Source organism: Moschus berezovskii, chromosome 2 (assembly GCF_049115385.1).
Source record: "Moschus berezovskii isolate FMDL1 chromosome 2, NW_MosBer_1.0, whole genome shotgun sequence".
Taxonomy (NCBI): Eukaryota; Metazoa; Chordata; class Mammalia; order Artiodactyla; family Moschidae; genus Moschus; species Moschus berezovskii.
This window is the reverse complement of record NC_142461.1, coordinates 128134890-128154919: the sequence shown is the minus strand read 5'-3', so window position 1 is coordinate 128154919 and position 20030 is coordinate 128134890.

Genomic DNA, 20030 nt, shown 5'->3' with positions numbered 1-20030 from the left:
AATAAAATATATAGTTTTCTTCTGTATGACAAACCAGAGAAGAGAAATTCAGAGCTAACTCTACCATCTTCAGTGTATGTCAGTCATCTCTGTATACTTAGTGTAAGCTCTAGGACACTTCATGGTATCTAGAAAAGGAGAAAGAAAAATAATAGCTTAATTTGAGAGACTATGAAGAGATTTGACATTATTTCTGGTCATAAGGCTGTGACAAAAATTAGCCACCAGCAAGTGCTGAGGTATTCTATTTTTAGGGAAAGTGACATCTTCCCAGACAAAATGAGAAAAGATTTTAAAAAAAAGAAATTAATAATGAATGCATAATTGGCTGTCTGCACATTGTAGAACTAATTCATTTTGAGTTTGTCTTTAGAGTTCGTTCTTTACAAATGTGATTTTGTGAGCATTGGTGGCTCACACAGTAAAGAATCTGCCTGCAATGAAGGAGGCCAAGGTTAGATCCGAGGGTCAGAAAGATCTCCTGGAGGAAGGAATGGCTACCCACTCCAGTATTCTCAGTCAGTACAGTTCAGTCGCTCAGTCGTGTCCGACTCCCCGCGACCCCATGAATCACAGCACGCCAGGCCTCCCTGTCCATCACCAACTCCCGGAGTACACTCAAACTCATGTCCACAGAGTCGGTGATGCCATCCAGCCATCTCATTCTCTGCCGTCCCCTACTCCTCCCGCCCCCAACCTTTCCCAGCATCAGAGTCTTTTCCAGTGAGTCAACTCGTCGCATGAGGTGGCCAAAGTATTGCACTTTCAGCTTTAGCATCAGTCCCTCCAATGAACATCCAGGGTTGATCTCCTTTAGAATGGACTGGTTGTATCTCCTTGCAGTATAAGGGACTCTCAAGAGTCTTCTCCAACACCACAGTTCAAAAGCATTGATTCTTCGGAGATCAGCTTTCTTCACAGTCCAACTCTCACATCCATCCATGACCACGGGAAAAACCATTGCCTTGACTAGACGGACCTTGGTTGGGAAAGTAATGTCTCTGCTTTTTAATATACTATCAAGGTTGGTCATAACTTTCCTTCCAAGGAGCAAGCGTCTTTTAATTTCATGGCTGCAATCAACATCCGCAGTGATTTTGGAGCCCAAAAATATAAAGTCTGACACTGTTTCCACTGTTTTTCCATCTATTTCCCATGAAGTTATGGGACCAGATGCCATGATCTTTGTTTTCTGAATGTTGAGCTTCAAGCCAACCTTTTCACTCTCCTCTTTCACTTTCATCAAGAGGCTTTGAGTTCCTCTTCACTTTCTGCCATAAGGGTAGTGTCATCTGCATATCTGAGGTTATTGATATTTCTCCCAGCAATCTTGATTCCAGCTTGTGCTTCTTCCAGCCCAGCGTTCCTCATGATGTACTCTGCATAGAAGTTAAATAAGCAAGGTGACAATATACAGCCTTGACGTACACCTTTTCCTATTTGGAACCAGTCTGTTGTTCCATGTCCAGTTCTAACTGTTGCTTCCTGACATGCATACAGGTTTCTCAAGAGGCAGGTCAGGTGGTCTGGGATTCCCATCTCTTTCAGAATGTTCCACAGTTTATTGTGATCCACACAGTCAAAGGCTTTGGCATAGTCAATGAAGCAGAAATAGATGTTTTTCTGAAACTCTCTTGCTTTCTCCATGATCTAGCGGATGTTGGCAATTTGATCTCTGGTGCCTCTACCTTTTCTAAAACCTGCTTGAACATCTGGGAGTTCACGGTTCACATACTGCTGAAGCCTGGCTTGGAGAATTTTGAGCATGACTTTACTAGCGTGTGAGATGAGTGCAATTGTGTGGTAGTTTGAGCATTCTTTGGCATTGCCTTTCTTTGGGACTGGAATGAAGACTGACCTCTTCCAGTCCTGTAGCCACTGCTGAGTTTTCCAAATCTGCTGGCATATTGAGTGCAGCACTTTCACAGCATCATCTTTCAAGACTTGAAATAGCTCAACTGGAATTCCATCACCTCCACTAGCTTTGTTCGTAGTGATGCTTTCTAAAGCCCACTTGACTTCACATTCCAAGATGTCTGGCTCTAGGTCAATGATCACGTTATCGTGACTATCTTGGTCGTGAAGATCTTTTTTGTACAGTTCTTCTGTGTATTCCTGCCACCTCTTCTTAATATCTTCTGCTTCTGTTAGGTCCATACCATTTCTGTCCTTTATCGAGCCCATCTTTGCATGAAATGTTCCCTTGGAATCTCTAATTTTCTTGAAGAGGTCTCTTGTTTTTCCCACTCTGTTGTTTTCCTCTATTTCTTTGCATTGATCACTGAGGAAGTCTTTCTTATCTCTCCTTGCTATTCTTTGGGACTCTGCATTCAGATGCTTATATCTTTCCTTTTCTCCTTTGCTTTTTGCCTCTCTTCTTTTCACAGCTATTTGTAAGGCCTCCTCAGACAGCCATTTTGACAGAGGAGCCTGGAGGGCTACAGTCCATGAGGTCACAAATAGTCAGACATGATTGAGCGACCAACACTATAAAAATCAAATGATAAATACAACTTAATATTATTATGAACAGAAATGCAAAGAAAACCATTTTGAGTTGATATCTTTAGTTATTTGTTGGGGTTTGGTGAAAATATTAGCCTTTCCATAATTAAACACAAGTTGATATTATTTTAATCTAATGATTAAAAATTTTAGGTAACAAAGGTATTTCATTGTTTTCACACAGATCAAGATTCTGCTCTTTTTACAAGTATTCCCTGGACAAAAACATCAAGATAGTCAAAATCTTTTAGTTTCCTCTGTATCTTAGTTGACAAATATCGTGACCTCTTTCATAATCAGTTTTTCTTTGCAATAGACACTCTGAAGTCGTCCATGAATTCTTGACTATATGGCACCTCTTTTACTCACAATTTCTCTTGTAATGCGGATGCCTCCATTTTGGGGACCACACCTTGACAACCACTGACACATAGAATAAAATTTCTTCAAAGTTCTCCTTTTTGTTCCTTTCTCTGTGACTTTTTTCTTAGCCAGTTGGCTTCCTCTACTTTGTAACCTCACTCTTATGAGAATTTTCTCTCTCCAACAGAGGCTCTAAAATGCCTCCTTTGACGTAAAATTAACTGTTGAATTTAATACACAATGAGTCCTGATATATCTGGGGTCATTTAGTTTGATATTGCCCATGAAAAAAATTGTTTGAAGTTTTGTGATTAAACTCCTTATTCTTTCAAACTTGTTCTTACTTATTCTTAATAAATGTTTTATTAATTTTGATATAAATTTATTATCTGCAAGTAAAATAAATTTTGTGCTAAACGGAGTTATGGGAAGAATACAGAAATTGGCACACAAAATCAAGAGGCTTGGAGAACGAAATTTGGGTTTAGGATAGAGCCAGGCCATTAGAAGAGTAGATAAAAATGAGTTGTCAGAAAAATCTCACAGCAGGTACACTCATTTCATAGTACTGAATCTTGGAGGGATTAAATAAGCCCAATATCTATCAGTCTTTTTGTCTCTCTCTTGGGTTGCAGTGAGAGTGTGGGCTGGAAGTGGAAGGTTTTATAAGCATACTACCAAAACAAGAGGAAAGAATGAAGTTAAATATGACTTGAACCAGGTAGCATACAATGCAAAGTGAACTAATTCTAGAGAGTAAATTAGGATGGCCTTATGACCGACTCTGTGGACATGAGTTTGAGTGAACTCTGGGAGTTGGTGATGGACAGGGAGGCCAGGCGTGCTGTGATTCATGGGGTCGCGGAGAGTCGGACACGACTGAGCAACTGAACTGAACTGATGGAAGAGAAATGACTTAAAGGCAACAAAACAAACAAGAAAATAAACAACTCAAGTTTCCACTACAGTCCGTTCTTATGGCCACTGTACCTAAATTAACAATAGATTCCTGCACATATACTTCTGCAGTATTCCTATCTGATACAAGGCAATTATGTCATATAAAACAGAAACCTATTCCTTTTTATAAAAGAAGACACCCTAAAAATGATATAATTTTTGGTTGCAGTGCCATCATTAGATAGGATAATATGGACTCCTCCTAGAGTTTTCTCATCTAATTGTCATAATAGGTGTAACAAAAATAACCATTGTTTACTAAATATTAAAAATTTACCAGGAAATATTTATAGCACTTTTTATTGTAATAATCGTGAATCCTGTTTGATAGATATAGACTCAGATACAGAAAATTTTCTCAAAATAAAAGTCACATAACTAGTCATTCAAAGTCACATAACTAGCAAGTGTCAGGGAAAATGTAAAGTAAATTTTAATTATAGCATACATGCACAACAGGATGTATTGATAGGCAAAGGAGAAGAGAGAAAATAAGTTAAATTTCATGGCTAGATAAGTGGCACCACAAGGTAGTAAATATTAAGTAAACAGGCTAAGACTATAGTCTTGTATCTGCAACTGGCCATCTAAATGTAACCAGTATTTGCCATATCCATCAACCCTACATATCTTCTTTGTTCAGAACCTGAGAAGATTAAAATCTTTTGTCTAATGTTGTAACCTACTTAACTGAACTGAAGCATTCATTCTTGATGAATCTGAGCCAAAGTCTGTGCTATCTGAGTAGGTCTGAAACTTCTGATGATTGTTTTGACTGAATGTTAATATAAAGTGGACAATACCAAAATATTCACCTATATCCTTTCTACTTCCAACTTTATTAACAAAACTCTGATAATCAGAGTCAGTTATGTTAATAAAAAAGTACAACCCATTTTTTGACCCAAATATCTTATGGTATATAGCCACTCCAAACAGCCTGATGATAGCCTTTTAATCTAATATAGTGGAGAATACCATAATTTTATTTGTTTTAATCTCTTGTAGAAATGTTTCATTTATGTGCATTAAATCCTATAATTGACTCAGTGTGATTAGGACAATTTACAAAAAAAGGAAAAAAGCAGATATATTTGAAATATTTGGCACATGTGCCCTCCACATTATTCAGAGGGTTATAGGATCATTCCTCAGGACAGCGTCTAAAACTGACTAACAGTTGTTTTCCATTTAACACTGTTACTAAAACACTGAGCTATCCAGTGTTTTATAAAGCTGCTGCTTCTGGGTAATGAGATGCACGATAGGGCCATTAAATCACAAATGTATTAATCTATTGGCTTACATTCCTCACTATGAATGAGGTTCATGTTTTAGTGTTTTGGGTGTAATATCATAAAGATATAGAAACAAAAATATACATGAATGTCAATATTTGCAAAGGCAAAATATCTTGAAAAAGCAAACATATATTTCTACTAATTACCAAATTGCTTGGTGGACTTACTACATAGACTTAGAGATTTAAAGAATGGGATTTGAGGAAAATTATTAGGGAACCTTTTCAAGGAGCCATTATTAAACATTTCCTTATTAATATCCTTATTTTCACAAATGGCATCTAGGAAGTTATCCATTTCACTGACATTGCAATGCAGTAACCATCAAAATTAAGCCCCTTTGAACTTTGATATGTACTATGTAAGACATAAGATTAACGAATTTGGAATTGAATCTCAGCTCTAAAGTAACAACTGAAATTTAAGCTTATTATTCTTTTGGTTATAAACATTCTCTCAACAACCTCCCCAAATAATCCATCATCAGTTCAGTAAGTTCAGTCGCTCAGTCGTGTCCGACTCTCCGCGACCCCATGAATCACAGCACGCCAGGCCTCCTTGTCCATCACCAACTCCTGGAGTACACTCAAACTCATGTCCACAGAGTCGGTGATGCCATCCAGCCATCTCATTCTCTGTCGTCCCCGTCTCCTCCCTGCCCACAATCCCTCCCAGCATCAGAGTCTTTTCCAGTGAGTCAACTCGTCGCATGAGGTGGCCAAAGTATTGGAGTTTCAGTTTTAGCATCAGTCCTCCAATGAACACCCAGGATTGATCTCCTCTAGAATGGATTGGTTGGATCTCCTTGCAGTCCAAGGGACTCTCAAGAGTCTTCTCCAGCACCACAGTTCAAAAGCATCAATTCTTCGGTGATCAGCTTTCTTCACAGTCCAATTCTCACATCCATACATGACCACGGGAAAAACCATAACCTTGACTAGACGAACCTTGGTTGGCAAAGTAATGTCTCTACCTTTTAATATACTATCTAGCTTGGTCATAACTTTCCTTCCAAGGAGTAAGTGTCTTTTAATTTCATGGCTGCAATCAACATCTGCAGTGATTTTGGAGCCCACAAAAATAAAGTCTGACACTGCTTCCACTGTTTCCCCATCTATTTCCCATGAAGTGATGGGACCAGATGCCATGATCTTTGTTTTCTGAATCTTGAGCTTCAAGCCAACCTTTTCACTCTCCTCTTTCCCTTTCATCAAGAGGCTTTTTAGTTCCTCTTCACTTTCTGCCATAAGGGTGGTGTCATCTGTGTATCTGAGGTTATTGATATTTTCCCAGCAATCTTGATTTCAGCTTGTGCTTATTCCAACCCAGCATTCCTCATGAATCATATTCAATTGCAAAAATCTATCTGACCATCCAGAAGGTAACCCTAAGTAAGATGAAAGTGTTAGTCGCTCAGTCCTGTCCGACTCTTTGCGACCCCACAGATAGTAGCTCGCCAGGCTCCTCTGTCCATGGGACTTCCCAGGCAAGAATACTGGATTGGGTTGCCACTTACTCCTCCAGAGGATCTTCCCAACCCAGGGATCAAACCCAGGTCTCCCACATTGCCATTCTTTACCATCTGAGCTCCAGAGAAGAACCAAACCTAAGTAAACTTAGTTCAAATGATTATAGCTGGTTTTATTTTTGCAGTAGGATACCAGAGAGTTCTAAGTTCCCATCCAAGAAAATTGTGCTTTGTCATTTTGCTTCTCTGTTTACTCCATGCAATGTACACCAACACCACATATTTCCTGGAGGATTTTTAATCTTATTTATCTATCACATAATGATAAAAGAGCACTCAAATACCTGTAGACCCTCTGATAAACTATAAAGAATAAGCTTCAAAATTGTCTTCCTGAAGGTTTATCCATTGATTTCAATCACCATCTGGTTGAGGGAACTACTGCTGGATATACCTGCTTGCAGCTTAGAGATTCTCTATGAATGTCCCTAGTGGTTCAAATGGCAAAGGTCTGCCTTTAATGCAGGAGACCCAGGTTCAATCCCTGGGTTGGGAAAATCTCCTGAAGAAGAGAATGACTATCCACTCCAGGAATGACTACCCACCCCAGTACTCTTGCTTGGAGAATTCCATGGACAGAGGAGCCTGGCAGACTATAGTCCATGAGGTCTCAAAGAGTAGAACACGACTAAGTGACTAACAGTTTTTTTTTAGAGATTCTTTATAGCTTGAAGAAGTTAAAAGTGCATGGAACTTTCAACCATATTGTAAATTAATAATTGCTGCATTACAAATTATTCCAAAACTTAGTGGCTGAAAAAATTATTATTTATTATCTCATCACTTCTGTGGGTTAGGAATTTGGATGCAGTGAACCTAGCTTCCCAGGTGGCGCTAGTGGTCAAGAACCCGCCTGCCAATGCAGGAGACATAAAGATGTAGGTTTGATCTCTTGGTCTGGAAGATCCGTGGAGGAGGGCATGGCAATCCTCTCCAGTATTCTTGCCTGGGAAATCTCATGGACAGAGGAGCCTGGCAGGCTAGAATCTGTAGGGTCGCAGAATCCTACACAACCGTAGCGACTTAGCACATACAACCTGGGTTCTCTGTTTCAAAGATCTCTCAAAAGGTTGTGATCAAAATGTCAGCCAAGGGCAGGATTTTTGTGGTCCATCTGAGAAGTCTGTCTACCACACAAACTTTGCTTGAATCAGTAAGGCTGAAAAAACATGGTCCAGTGCATCAAACTATTTGCTAGAGTTACTATAAAATCTTTAAAATGACTTAATATAGTAAATGCATATGAAGTTATGTCATTCTGCATAGACATATTAATGAAAAATACATGCAAAATGCATTCTAAAAAGGCTTTATATTCATTTGTACTTTCCATACTCCCAAATAGGATAAAGGAAATAATTATTATGTATGTGCTTTCAGTAGGAGATGCTAAAAGTCCAAGGACTGACCATGTTTTTAAGCTGAGTGGTTTACAGGACAACAGCGACAAACATAAATAAATAGAGCAATATTTCATTATCATTACTTGATTATAACCAAATTAATCGTGACTAACAAAAACACTAATCAAGCCATGTGAAACAAATTATATGCCAGAAAGATTTACAAATGAGTCAAACTTAGTCTCCTTTTCAAAATTTGAATCCTCATTAGAAGATCTTCATCCCAGTGGATTTAAGTAAAAGGCAAAAATAGGACAATAAGTACTTCCTTTCTCCTAGAAACAGTTGATGGTTAATGGAGGACAGGACTCATAGTTTATTAATTTTGACAAGATAGGCAAATTAAAATGCTTACTATTACCTTTTTGAAAATAAATCATACAGCCATGCAAAATAAATTTTCCGGGAGTTTGTTACAGGAAAATGTATCTCTTCTTCCTCAAATATTTCTCTATAGCCTTAGTGAGTGAAAGTGAAGTCGCTCAGTCGCATCGACTCTTTGGGACCCCATGGACTGTAGCCCACTAGGCTCCTCTGTCCATGGGATTCTCCAGGCAAGAATACTGGAGTGGGTTGCCATTTCCTTCTCCAGGGGATCTTCCCAACCCAGGCATCGAACCAGGGTCTCCTGTATTGCAGGCAGAGGCTTTATCCAGCCTTACCAATATTTTATTTCAAGAAATAGAGAAATATAAAACTTACTTATATAAATTTGTCTTTGGGAATAATGATCTAGGAAATAGTGATAAATACATGCAAAGTACTTGAAACATCAGCTGCCTTCTAATCAACCTATTTACCACATTCCTAGATTTAAGAAATACTTTTAGATAATATGGGCTTCCATGGTGGCTCAAATGGTAAAGAATCTGCCTTTAATTCAGGAGACCGGAGTCGAGAAGATCTCCTGGAGAAAGAAATGGCTACCCATTCCAGTATTCTCCACTGGAGAATTCCATGGGCAGAGGAGCCTGGCAGGCTACAGTCCACGGGGCTGCAAAGAACGGACACTACTGAGTGACTAACACTTTCTTTCACTTTTCTTTAGAAAATATAGATTAATAATTCCCAATGAACAATTAAAAGCCATTTCTTTTAAATAACAGAGATTTTGGTGTTCTGTGTTTCTGATATTTTGGATTTTGTTCTCAATTATGCATTATTTCTTCTGGAGTAATCTCTTTTCATAGGAGAGATGCTAGTACTTATTATTCTATTTGTAATGTAATTTTAAACCAGATCTTAGGTTATGATTTTTTCCTATCTGGACCATGTTGTACTTTTATAGCAAACTAATTCTCTTTGTTTGTGTGTACCTAAAACTCCAATATTCGATAGCCTAGAAATGCATTTAGGAAACAGAGAGAGGGAAAACTCAGTTAACTCACACATTCTCTTCAGAGATGAAAAATTTTGTGACTTTTAGAGATAAGCCTGATTCTCTCTGACTTGAAGATATTAGGCCTTTAACATCATTATAAAGGGACAGCAATCTTCACAAGTTTTCTCCACTAAAATCACTTTCATTCTATCACTCCAAAAGGCATACTGCTAGAGGTTGCTACTCTGCAGAGTCTATCAGAAAACTTTTTCTTTTTTTCCATGATACTAGTTGATACAGGTTGCAGATAGGGAAGAAAGGATACTACATAAAGAAATTCATGACATAGGAAAAAAATGAGGAAACTGACATGAGAAATCCATATTTTTCTACTTCATCTTTCCCAGTTTCAAAAGAAAACTGAGTCAGTTCAGTTACCTATCATTTAATTTTTTGAAATATAAATTAACTCCTCAAAATATCTACAGGATAATAATTTAGTTGAAATATTTCATTTCAGGGTTTAAGTAAGCTTGTAAGATAGTGTTTGCATGTACCAAAATATATCCTACTTAAATACAACTGTATTAGTGAACTAAGTTTTGCCTTTAAAATTCAGAAAAATTTTCATTGTAATAGTATACACATATACCTTTCCTATGGGCAGTAGCCTTTCAACAAGCAACACATTGTTTTAAATAAAAATTATAAATTATTTAACAAGTAATAAATTGTTTTTTAACTTTTCTGAAAATTTGTAGCTTTAAGGAGAAAAAATAGGAAGAATCTGCCCAAAAATATATTTAGGCTAAGAATAAGAGATTATAAATCATATTAATAACATGAAGTCTATATTAATATTGAATCTGTTTTTAAGTGTATATATATTTATATATATATATACACAGGAATTTATACATATACATACACACAGTCCCTGTTTATGTGGAGAGATTAGTGTTTTGAAACTGGGAAGTTTTAACTCAATTACAACACAATGAATGTATTTATAATTAAATTCCATATATTTGCATTTTTCAAAGTGCAGATTTTCATGCTCAGTTAAACACAAAGTCAATTTTATAAATGATAATATAAAAACAAATTAATGAATTTGTTACTTGATTTTTTATTCACAAACATTAGTCAAATATAAAAAAACACTTCTGCCCCAAGCAAGAATTTACCATGTGCATACAGCAGTTAAAATTTTGATGTTACATAACAGATTCCAAGGAAAGTTTTAAATTGGGGATTTAAACTAGATATTAAATAAAGTTTTATTTGAATTATGTAATCCTCTTTCACTTTGCAGTGGCCTAAAGCTGAAACTTTATGTATGTGATTATTTCTTAGCTGCATGATTGTAACTTTGACTCAATTCTGACTCTTATTCAGTATTTAATTTTAATAATATTAAACTTGAAAAAAATACTGATAAGCACAAAAGTAGAAAAAACATTCTACCATATTTGATTGGGTATTATAAAAAATGCCTAAACTATTATTATCATAAAACTGAACCTACCTCTTAATGTTTTTCTTATTTTTTGAACAGATATATATTTTACAATCTTAATTTAATGAATTTTGAGATATATTGAAATATAATTTATATGATATACATTATGTATATATTTATTATAATAAATTATATTCAATTCATATTAAAATTGCAATGACATTTTTCACAGAAATAGAACAAAAATTTTTAAAATTTGTATTAAGCCAAAAAATAACTCCAAATAGTCAAAGCATTCTTGGGAAAGAAGGAAAAAGCTGGAGGAATCATGCTTCCTGATTTCAAACTATATCACAAAGCTATTGAAATCAAAACAGTGTAATATTAGCACAAAAACAGACCCACTGAATGGAAAACACATATACACAGTGGAACAGAATAGAAAAGTTATAATTAAACCTGCATATATGTGGTCAGTTAACTTACAACAAAAGGGCCAAGAATATGCAATGGGGAAAGGACAGTCTCTTCAATAAATAGTACTGAGAAAGCTGAACAGTCACATAGAAGAAGGTGAAGATGGAATATCTTGCATCACACACAAAAATTAACTTAAAATGAATTAAAGACTTGAATGTAGATCTAAAACCATAATGTTAAAAGAATACATAAGTGATAAGCTCCTTGATATCGATTTTGGAAATGATATTTAAAATCTGACACCAAAGCAAAAGCAATAAAAGTGAAAATAAACAAGTGGGACTATAGCAAACTAAAAGCTTTTGCACAGTAAAAAGAAATCACCCACAAAATTAAAAGGCAAGATATGGAAGCAACCTAAGTATCCATTGATAGATGAATAAATACAGAAATTGTGGTATATATACATAATGGAATATTATTCAGTAATAAAAACTAATTAAATGTTGCCATTTTTGACAACACAGATGGACTTTGTGGGCATTATGTTAAGTAAAATAAGTCATACAGAGAAAGATATTGTATGATCTTTATGTGGAAATCTAAAAAAATAAAATGAAACAAAATAATATAAAATAAAAAAGCTCATAAATACAGGGTATAGACCAATAGTTACCAGATCAGTGGGGGTGTGGGAATGGGAGAAATTGGCAAACTTGTTTTTTAGTTTTTGTTTATTTTTCTGAAGTAAGCTTAATTTAGAAATAAATAAATTACATTAACAGAGTTTATCCTATAAACAAAATAATTAGCTTGGCATGATCTTGGGGCATAATTAAAACTAAAATATTTGAGATTTAATAGCCCTATGTTTTATTAAATTGATTTTGAAAATCTTTAAGACTAGGAATACCTTTATCTTACTGTACCACCTCGGGTCTAATATTCTTCACTCTAGTCTATTTTTTTTCAGTTTGCTTTCTGAAATTTTGTCTATCATCATCACTTGGGGAAACAAATGACACATGAATTAGAATAATTCAGAGAAATTTTAACCAAAAATCTGCTTAGAAAAGTGTGCTTAGGGTGTATGAGAGCCACAAGTTGTTATCATATTGAGAACTGAAGACTTTAGAGGGAAGAGGGATTACTAGAAACCAAAGAGGATCACCCACCTAAAAATGTCATAGCCACCCAATGAGACTTACAGGGAAGAATCCAAGGCATTAAGTATCCTGATCTTACCATGATTCCTCTCTTCTGTTGCAATATGAGACTACATAATGACTGAAATCAAGTGGAAGCCTAAGACAAGGAGCTAGATGATATAGTTCATACAAATAAGTCACTGAAGCAGAAAAGATCTATCTAGAAAAAGTCAGAAAATTTTGCTATCTGCCATTTCATTGGAAATTCATTTTTAGAAATGTTTGTTTCTGAAAATAGTGATATCAAAGCAAAAACTGCAACAAAATTAAATACATAACAGGTGGGAGAAACCAGAATATAAATCTGAACTGAATTCTGCTGAAACAATGGGAGGGAGATATTTTTTAAGAGCTGGAGTGGATGGGATCACAGGTGATCTGTGTTTGCTAACTAACTTTATCCAAAATAAAACTAAACTTCCTCTGATCTTCATGATCATGCGAAAGGGTATCAGTCTAACACATCATTGACCAGGGGATTTTTGCGGAAACTAACACCTGTGGTGTTAATACATTTCTGGTCAATAATGTGTTAAATGGAGCCAGAGGATTTGAAATGGAGAATCTCAGGCATGTACCCTCAGAAGAAGGAAACCTAAGAACTGGTAGACTGATTTCCAGTAAATGCCTGATTTACATAAGACTGATGAATACACATCCACCAAGCAACTCTCCCCATCCTCAAGTCAGTGAACTTACTACTTGCACTCTGACTGGACTTGTCTCTCTGTACTCCTTGCCCATGAAAACTGCCCACCCCAAACCCTCGGTGCGCTTTCCTGTAGCTTAATACAGCATGTGTTTCCTGAATTGCTGTTCCTCCGCTGTTCCCAAATAAACTCAATTTATGGTATTGGAGCTTGCCTCAGTTTGCCTCTTATTTAGGCTGACAATAGGGTGAGAAGAAAATCAGGGCCCTAGAGGTAGGAGGAAGCTATCTAGTGTTCAGCCAACCTTAAGGAAAGAAGGCCGTATTAGTTAATGGCTTCTGTTTCTTCAATGGTTGCTTTTATTTAAGTTCAGGGAATTTACTTTTTTTTTTTTTTTTTTAACATTTTCTGTTTTCGGCCTTATGTTCAGCCTGGTATGGACAATTCACTGGGGACCTTTCTGATTTTTCCTGAGCAGGCTCAGCCTTATGCCTCTGTATATCCTTCCAAACCACCAAGGACAAGTGAGATTTTAGCCAGACCTCTGGCTATCCCTTGCTGGATCTTTCTGTTAAACTTTGGCTGGTCTGGCTTTGTGTTGCTTACCCTAGCCAGTACTATGACCTCTAGCTAACCTGTATCAGCCTTTCCTAATTATTTGCCACTGAGATCTCTATTGTTTTTGACAATGCCCTGGGCATGGACATTTCCACACTCCACTCCGAGTAAAACGAGCCCATCTGGCAGTACAGTAAGGTTGCTGGTGCGTGAGACCTGCCTTACATGTTGGGGGCACAGCAGCAGTTCCTGCCGAAATGCCATTGACTCCTCATTTCACCAAGATTTAGTAGATTTTCTTAAAAAAACAAAACAAAACATGTTTCTCATTTTGTTATATCTTGAAATGCTTGTTTTGAAAACTTTATGCACTCTTCTCACTGTTTTGGGGGGATAGGATTAACAGTAACTAGGCTCCTCACGCTGCCATTCTGGAAGTCTTAGCCTCATTCACTTTCTGCAGTTTTTTTCTTTTCCCTCAGAATTTCTTTGTTTTAAATAATATTTATTTATTTATGGCTGCTTGGGGCCTTAGTTGTGGCATGAAGAATCTTTCGTCGCAGTGCGAGGACTTCTCTTAGTAGTGATTTGCAAACTCCAGAGCTCACAGGCTCTATAGCTGTGGCATGTGGCCTTAGTTGCCCCATGGCATGTAGGATTTTAGTTCCCTGACCAGGAATCGAACCCACATCCTCTGTATTGGAAGACGGATTCTTAATCACTGGACCACCAGGGAAGCCCTCTCAGACTTTTCTTACTTCTAGCTGTATGGACTATTTCTTATCCCTGAGGTGAGAAAGGTCATTCCTGGAAGTGCTTAAATAAAGGATATTTTATTTTCTTCTTTTTTCATGCCATTTCTATCTACTCAAGCACAGATTGTCATCATTCTTTTTGATAAATGTTCTTTAATTAGGACTTCAGTGATGTGATTTACAATGATATATATATATATATATTTGGTCTTTCTCTTAGTTTCTGGCACAAACTTCCTGAAATACTTGGAATATCCTAGGGGATGGAGCAATAAATATGTCTTTTGTTATGATAATGAGATAATTGTTATACCCGCACTTAAGATTGGGAGCTGACCACAAAGGTTACCAACCAGGAATAGAGTTGGAACTTTCAGTCCCACCCCTTGATTTTGAAAAGAGGAGAGGGACCGGAGCAACATTGAATTAATCACCAATGACCAATAATTGAATCAATGCCGCCCATGTAATGAAGCCTTCATAAAAACTGTGGAGTTCTCAGAGTTTCCAGACTGGGGAACCAGAATCCTTCCAAATGCTACCAAACTCCTTTATTTGGAACCTCATTTATGGATCTCTTCATCTGGTTGTAGACTCATATCCCTTCACATCCTTTGTGATAAACCAATAATCTAGTGAGTAAATAAATGGGTTTCCTGAGTTCTGTAAGCTTCTCTAACATATTGTCAAACCTGAGGAGAGTGCCCTGGGAAACTAATTTATAAGTTTGGTCAGAAGTAAAAAGATGGTCAGAAGTAACAAACTGGACTTGCAGTGGATGTCTGAAGTCCACGGAGGGATTCCTGGGAACTTCCAGTCTGCAGCTAGTTAGTCAGAGACAGAGATAACAGCCTGGTTTGTGATCAAAATCTAAAGCAGAGGACAGTCTTGTGAGATTGAACTCTTATCCTGTGGAATCTGATGTTATTTCCAGGTAAATAAAATCAGAACCCAATGATGTCAGGGCATCCAGCTGATATACATTGAATTGCTTTCTTGTTGTGTAGGGAACTGTAGAAGGAAATGGCAACCCACTCCAATATTCTGGCCTGGAAAATCCCACGGACAGAGGAGCCTGAAGGGCTACAGTCCATGGGGTCACAAAAAGTTGGACATGACTGAGCGACTAATACACACTTGTGCAGGGAAAACCCCTCTCCACACACTGGAACTGTGTGCAGAACCAAAATAAGGACAATCCACTGCATGTCATAATTCCTTACTTCAGAAAAAGTATTATATTGCTTAACTGATCTCCCTGCTTAAACCAGTGTTTCACTACACTGCCATCATAGAATCTGACTGAAACATAATCTGACTATGATACACAGATACACGCTTAAACTCTTGACCAGAACTCCAACACCTCTTCAAAATTATAATCTTTTGCTCTATCTAAACCCATCCTTCCTTTCTGCCTCATCTTTACTACCACCTATTTGCGTTTTATCTTTCAGTAGCATGGGACATTGAGTAGTTTTGTAGTACACACCATGCTGCTTTTTGTCTCTGCAAATTGGAACGCTTAAATTACAAATAAATGGATTACCTTTCCCTAATATTTATCTAATTATTGTTCAACTGAATGATATAACTGAAATTATAACCGAACAATCATTTTCAGAGTACACTGTCAGGATACCCATGCTTGAGATTGGGTTGGTTGGCTCTTCCTCCTTTCTTAGCCTACCTGTAATATTTTACCAGGGCTTCCCAGGTAGCACAATGGTAAAGGATCCATTTGCCAGTGCAGGAGACTCAGGTTAGATCCCTGGGTCAGGAAGATCCCCTGGAGGAGGAAATGTCAATCCATTCCACTATTCCTGTGTGGGAAATCCCATGGACAGAGGAGTCTGACAGGATACAGCCCATGGGGTTGCAGAGTCAGTCACAACTTAGCAACTGAGCACACACAACATTTTACCACAGTCTTGAAACCATTTTGTTAAAAGTATCTATTTCACAGACTACTCATCTACTTATACGTCTGCTCCCCAAAGGCACATAGTCTCTCTTTTTCTGTTTTTAGCATAGTGCTTGGCAATGAGAAGGATTTTTATAAATATTTGTGAACAAAATCCAACTGATTCTGGCTGACAGAAATGCAAATTATAGTTTATTTTTCTCTATGTACATTTGCATATATCCCTTTACATCAATCCAATTTTTCCACATCAATTATGTGAACAGAAGCCCAATGACTATGAACTTTGTTTGTAAAATGGTGAGGATAGACAGATGTACAACTCCATGAGCCCAATTATCTTCTGCCTCTGAGGGAAAAGCAAGCTGCCAAAAAGGGGCCTTGGATGCCCCACTATTCTTTACAGTGGGATAGAGAAAATTACTAATTTCTTACTATGCAAGATCAAAACCACACTGTGCCACTATGTCACCAAGGCAATGTATTTATGTGTTTTTCTTGTTTTGTACAATTTCTCCCCCAATTTATTTCCTGGAGGCACTAAGACTACACACAGATGGTGCTTACCACACAAATAGAAGCCTGACCTCTGTTCATTTTGAGTATTATTGTTATGGTCAATTTGAAGAGGATTGATGACATTCTTATGAAGACAGGGCTGCCGTTTTAAAATAGACATTTAGAACACAGAATATAGTACTTCATTTTATTACCTTCCAGATCCCCTGAAAGAGGAAATGGCAAGCCACTCCAGTATTCTTGCCTGGAGAACTTCATGGACAGAAAAGCCTGGAGGGCTGTAGTCCATGGAGTCACAGAGTTGGAGAGGACTTAGCCATTGAGCACACACATGCACACGGTTTATCATTTTAGCAATTAAGCTAAAACAAAGAGGCTTGGGAAATCAGTGTCACTTTTTTCAATGTCACAAAATAAACTTTATTAGTGATCCTTCAACTTCCGCATCACATTTTATTAATAAGAAAATAAGAAAAAATGACACTGCTACAAGAAATATTTCAAAGCTTAAACTCTATATCACTTATATAGACTAGGGATCATTGTTTCTGATTTTTGAAAGATCATGAAATTGGATAAACCATGACAAGGTAGATGAAATTCTCAATAAAAATCTTCAAGACTAGTATATTGGATAAACTAATTTGACACAGAAAATGTTATAGAGAAATTCTCCTAAATAAATTTGTCTTTAGGATTTCTTAGTTCATTCTTCCCTCGCTTTATTTAATCACTAAGTAGCTTGAGTACCTGAAACATTAGAAAACCAAACACAGGCAGTGAAAATATGCTGATCTTTCTAATTAAATAATCTTCATTAATTTGTATTCTAATTGAGGGAAAAAGAAATCCAAATTAACAGCATATAAGCATGCCCATTAAAGTCAAAATTAAGGACATGCACTAACAGTGAAATACTAAAGATTTTATTAGATATTCTAGATAATATAGTAAGAAAATAAATAAAGTATAAATATCAGGCTAAAAGTAAGAGTTAAAACTCTCATTCATAAATAGCATGTTTATTTATAATCATTGACCAACATTTGGAAAAATATTCCAGAGTATTTTGCAACAGAGATGTAAGTGTGTGTATGTGTGTGTGTGTGTATTCATAGACTACTGTTTTTGCTAAAGTGTGTGTACATTTAAGAGATGACATATTTTATGCCTTAATAAATAACTTTTAAGCTTTATTATTTTTATATCACAATGATTTATTTTACCAGCAAGTCTTCTTCATTACACCCCATTAGATTTTAAATAATCTTTTTTTTTTTTTAATCTTACAAATGTTCACACTTCTAAGGAGACTAGCGTTGGCACTTTTTATTAGGTCTTTAGCTTTCAGTCTCATGACATTCTTCCCTCTGATGTCCATCTGTTAGAGCCGAGTTCAGGATTATTGACACTTTACCTACATACAGAAACAATGCAATGCTTGGACAGCTTCCTAATAATGTTTATTGTCTTCTCCATTTGTGTTTTATTACACTCCAAGAAATATGGATTAGAATGAAAAGCTAAAGTTTGTAGTGATATATGATTTTTTTTTTTAATAGAAGCCTTGATGGGCCAATTTCTTATATTCTTCTTTATTTAAAGAACTGGTGGTTTTAGAAGCTGAACTGCCATTAGAAAGAATGCTCCTGTCTGTGCAAGAGTATAAGTGCTTGACATATTCATTTATTTTGAACTTGAAAACTGTTTGTACTTGGTCAAGACTAAAGATAAAGCATAATCCTGAGAATAGTTTTCATGTGTTAGAACTATCCAAGTATGGAAACAATGAATAGTACAGATAAATAGACTCTAATCTATAGCACTAAATTCAATAACTTATCAGGAAATATATAGTTAAGAAGCAAAATTAATTATTTCTCTCTTCAATTCACCAAAATTTACTTGTTTATCTAACCTTGTCATCGTGTTAAGAGCAGTGGAAATATGATGCTCTCTGCCCATAATGTGTTTTTTCTTTCTTTCTTTCTTCATGGGAGGACAGTAGTAAACAAAGTACACACATATCTTTTTTAGTTGCTGCAATTGTCATAACAGAAAACTGTAATAGAACATAAGAAGTGACACATACCAGATGAAAGGGTCTAAGTTTGCTCTGAGAATGAGCCTTTGAAGGTGGGGTGTGTTTTATGTTGTTGTTGTTCAGTCACTCAGTTGTATTCACCCTTTGCAACTCCATGGACTGCAGCACGCCAGGCTTCCCTGTCCTTCACCATCTCTCAGAGCTTGCTCAGACTCATGTCCACTGAGTCACTGATGCCATCCAACCATCTTATCCTCTGTCATACCCTTCTCCTGCCTTCAATCTTTCCCAAGATAGGGTTCTTTTTTCAGTGAGCCAGCATTTTGCATCAGGTGGCCAGAGTGATGGAACTTCAGCTTCAGCATCAGACCTACCATTGGATATTCAGGGTTGATTTCCTTAGCATTGACTGGTTTGATCTCCTTGTAGTCCAAGGGGCTCTCAAGACTATCTCCAGCACCACAGTTCAAAAGCATCAATTCTTTGGTGTTCAGTCTTTTGTGAGTCTATCCAGCTCTCACATCCATAGGTGCCCACTGGAAAAACCATAGCTTCGACTAGACAGATTTTTGTTGGCAAAGTAATTTCTCTGGTTTTTAATGTGCTCTCTGGGTTTATCATTGCTTTTCTTCCAAGGAGCAATCATCTTTCAATTTCATGGCTGCAGTCACCGTTCACAATGAGCCCAAGAAAATAAAGTCTGTCACTGTTTCCATTGTCTCCCCATCTATCTGCTATGAAATGAGTTGCCGGATGCCATGATCTTCCTTTTATGAATGTTGAATTTTAAGCAAGTTTTTTCACTCTCCTCTTTCACCTTCATCAAGAGGCTCTTTAATTCCTCTTCACTTTTGGCCATAAGGGTGGTATCATCTGCATGCATGAGGTTATTGATATTTCTCTCAGCAATCTTCATTCCAGCTTGTGCTTCATCCTGCCTGGCATTTTGCAAGATGTACTCTGCATATAAGTTAAATAAGCAGTGTGACAATATACAGCCTTGATATACTCTTTTCCAATTTGGAACCAGTCTGTTGTTCCATGCTCAGTTCTAACTATTGCTTCTTGACCTGCATACAGGTTTTGCAGGAGGCAGGTAAGGTGACCTG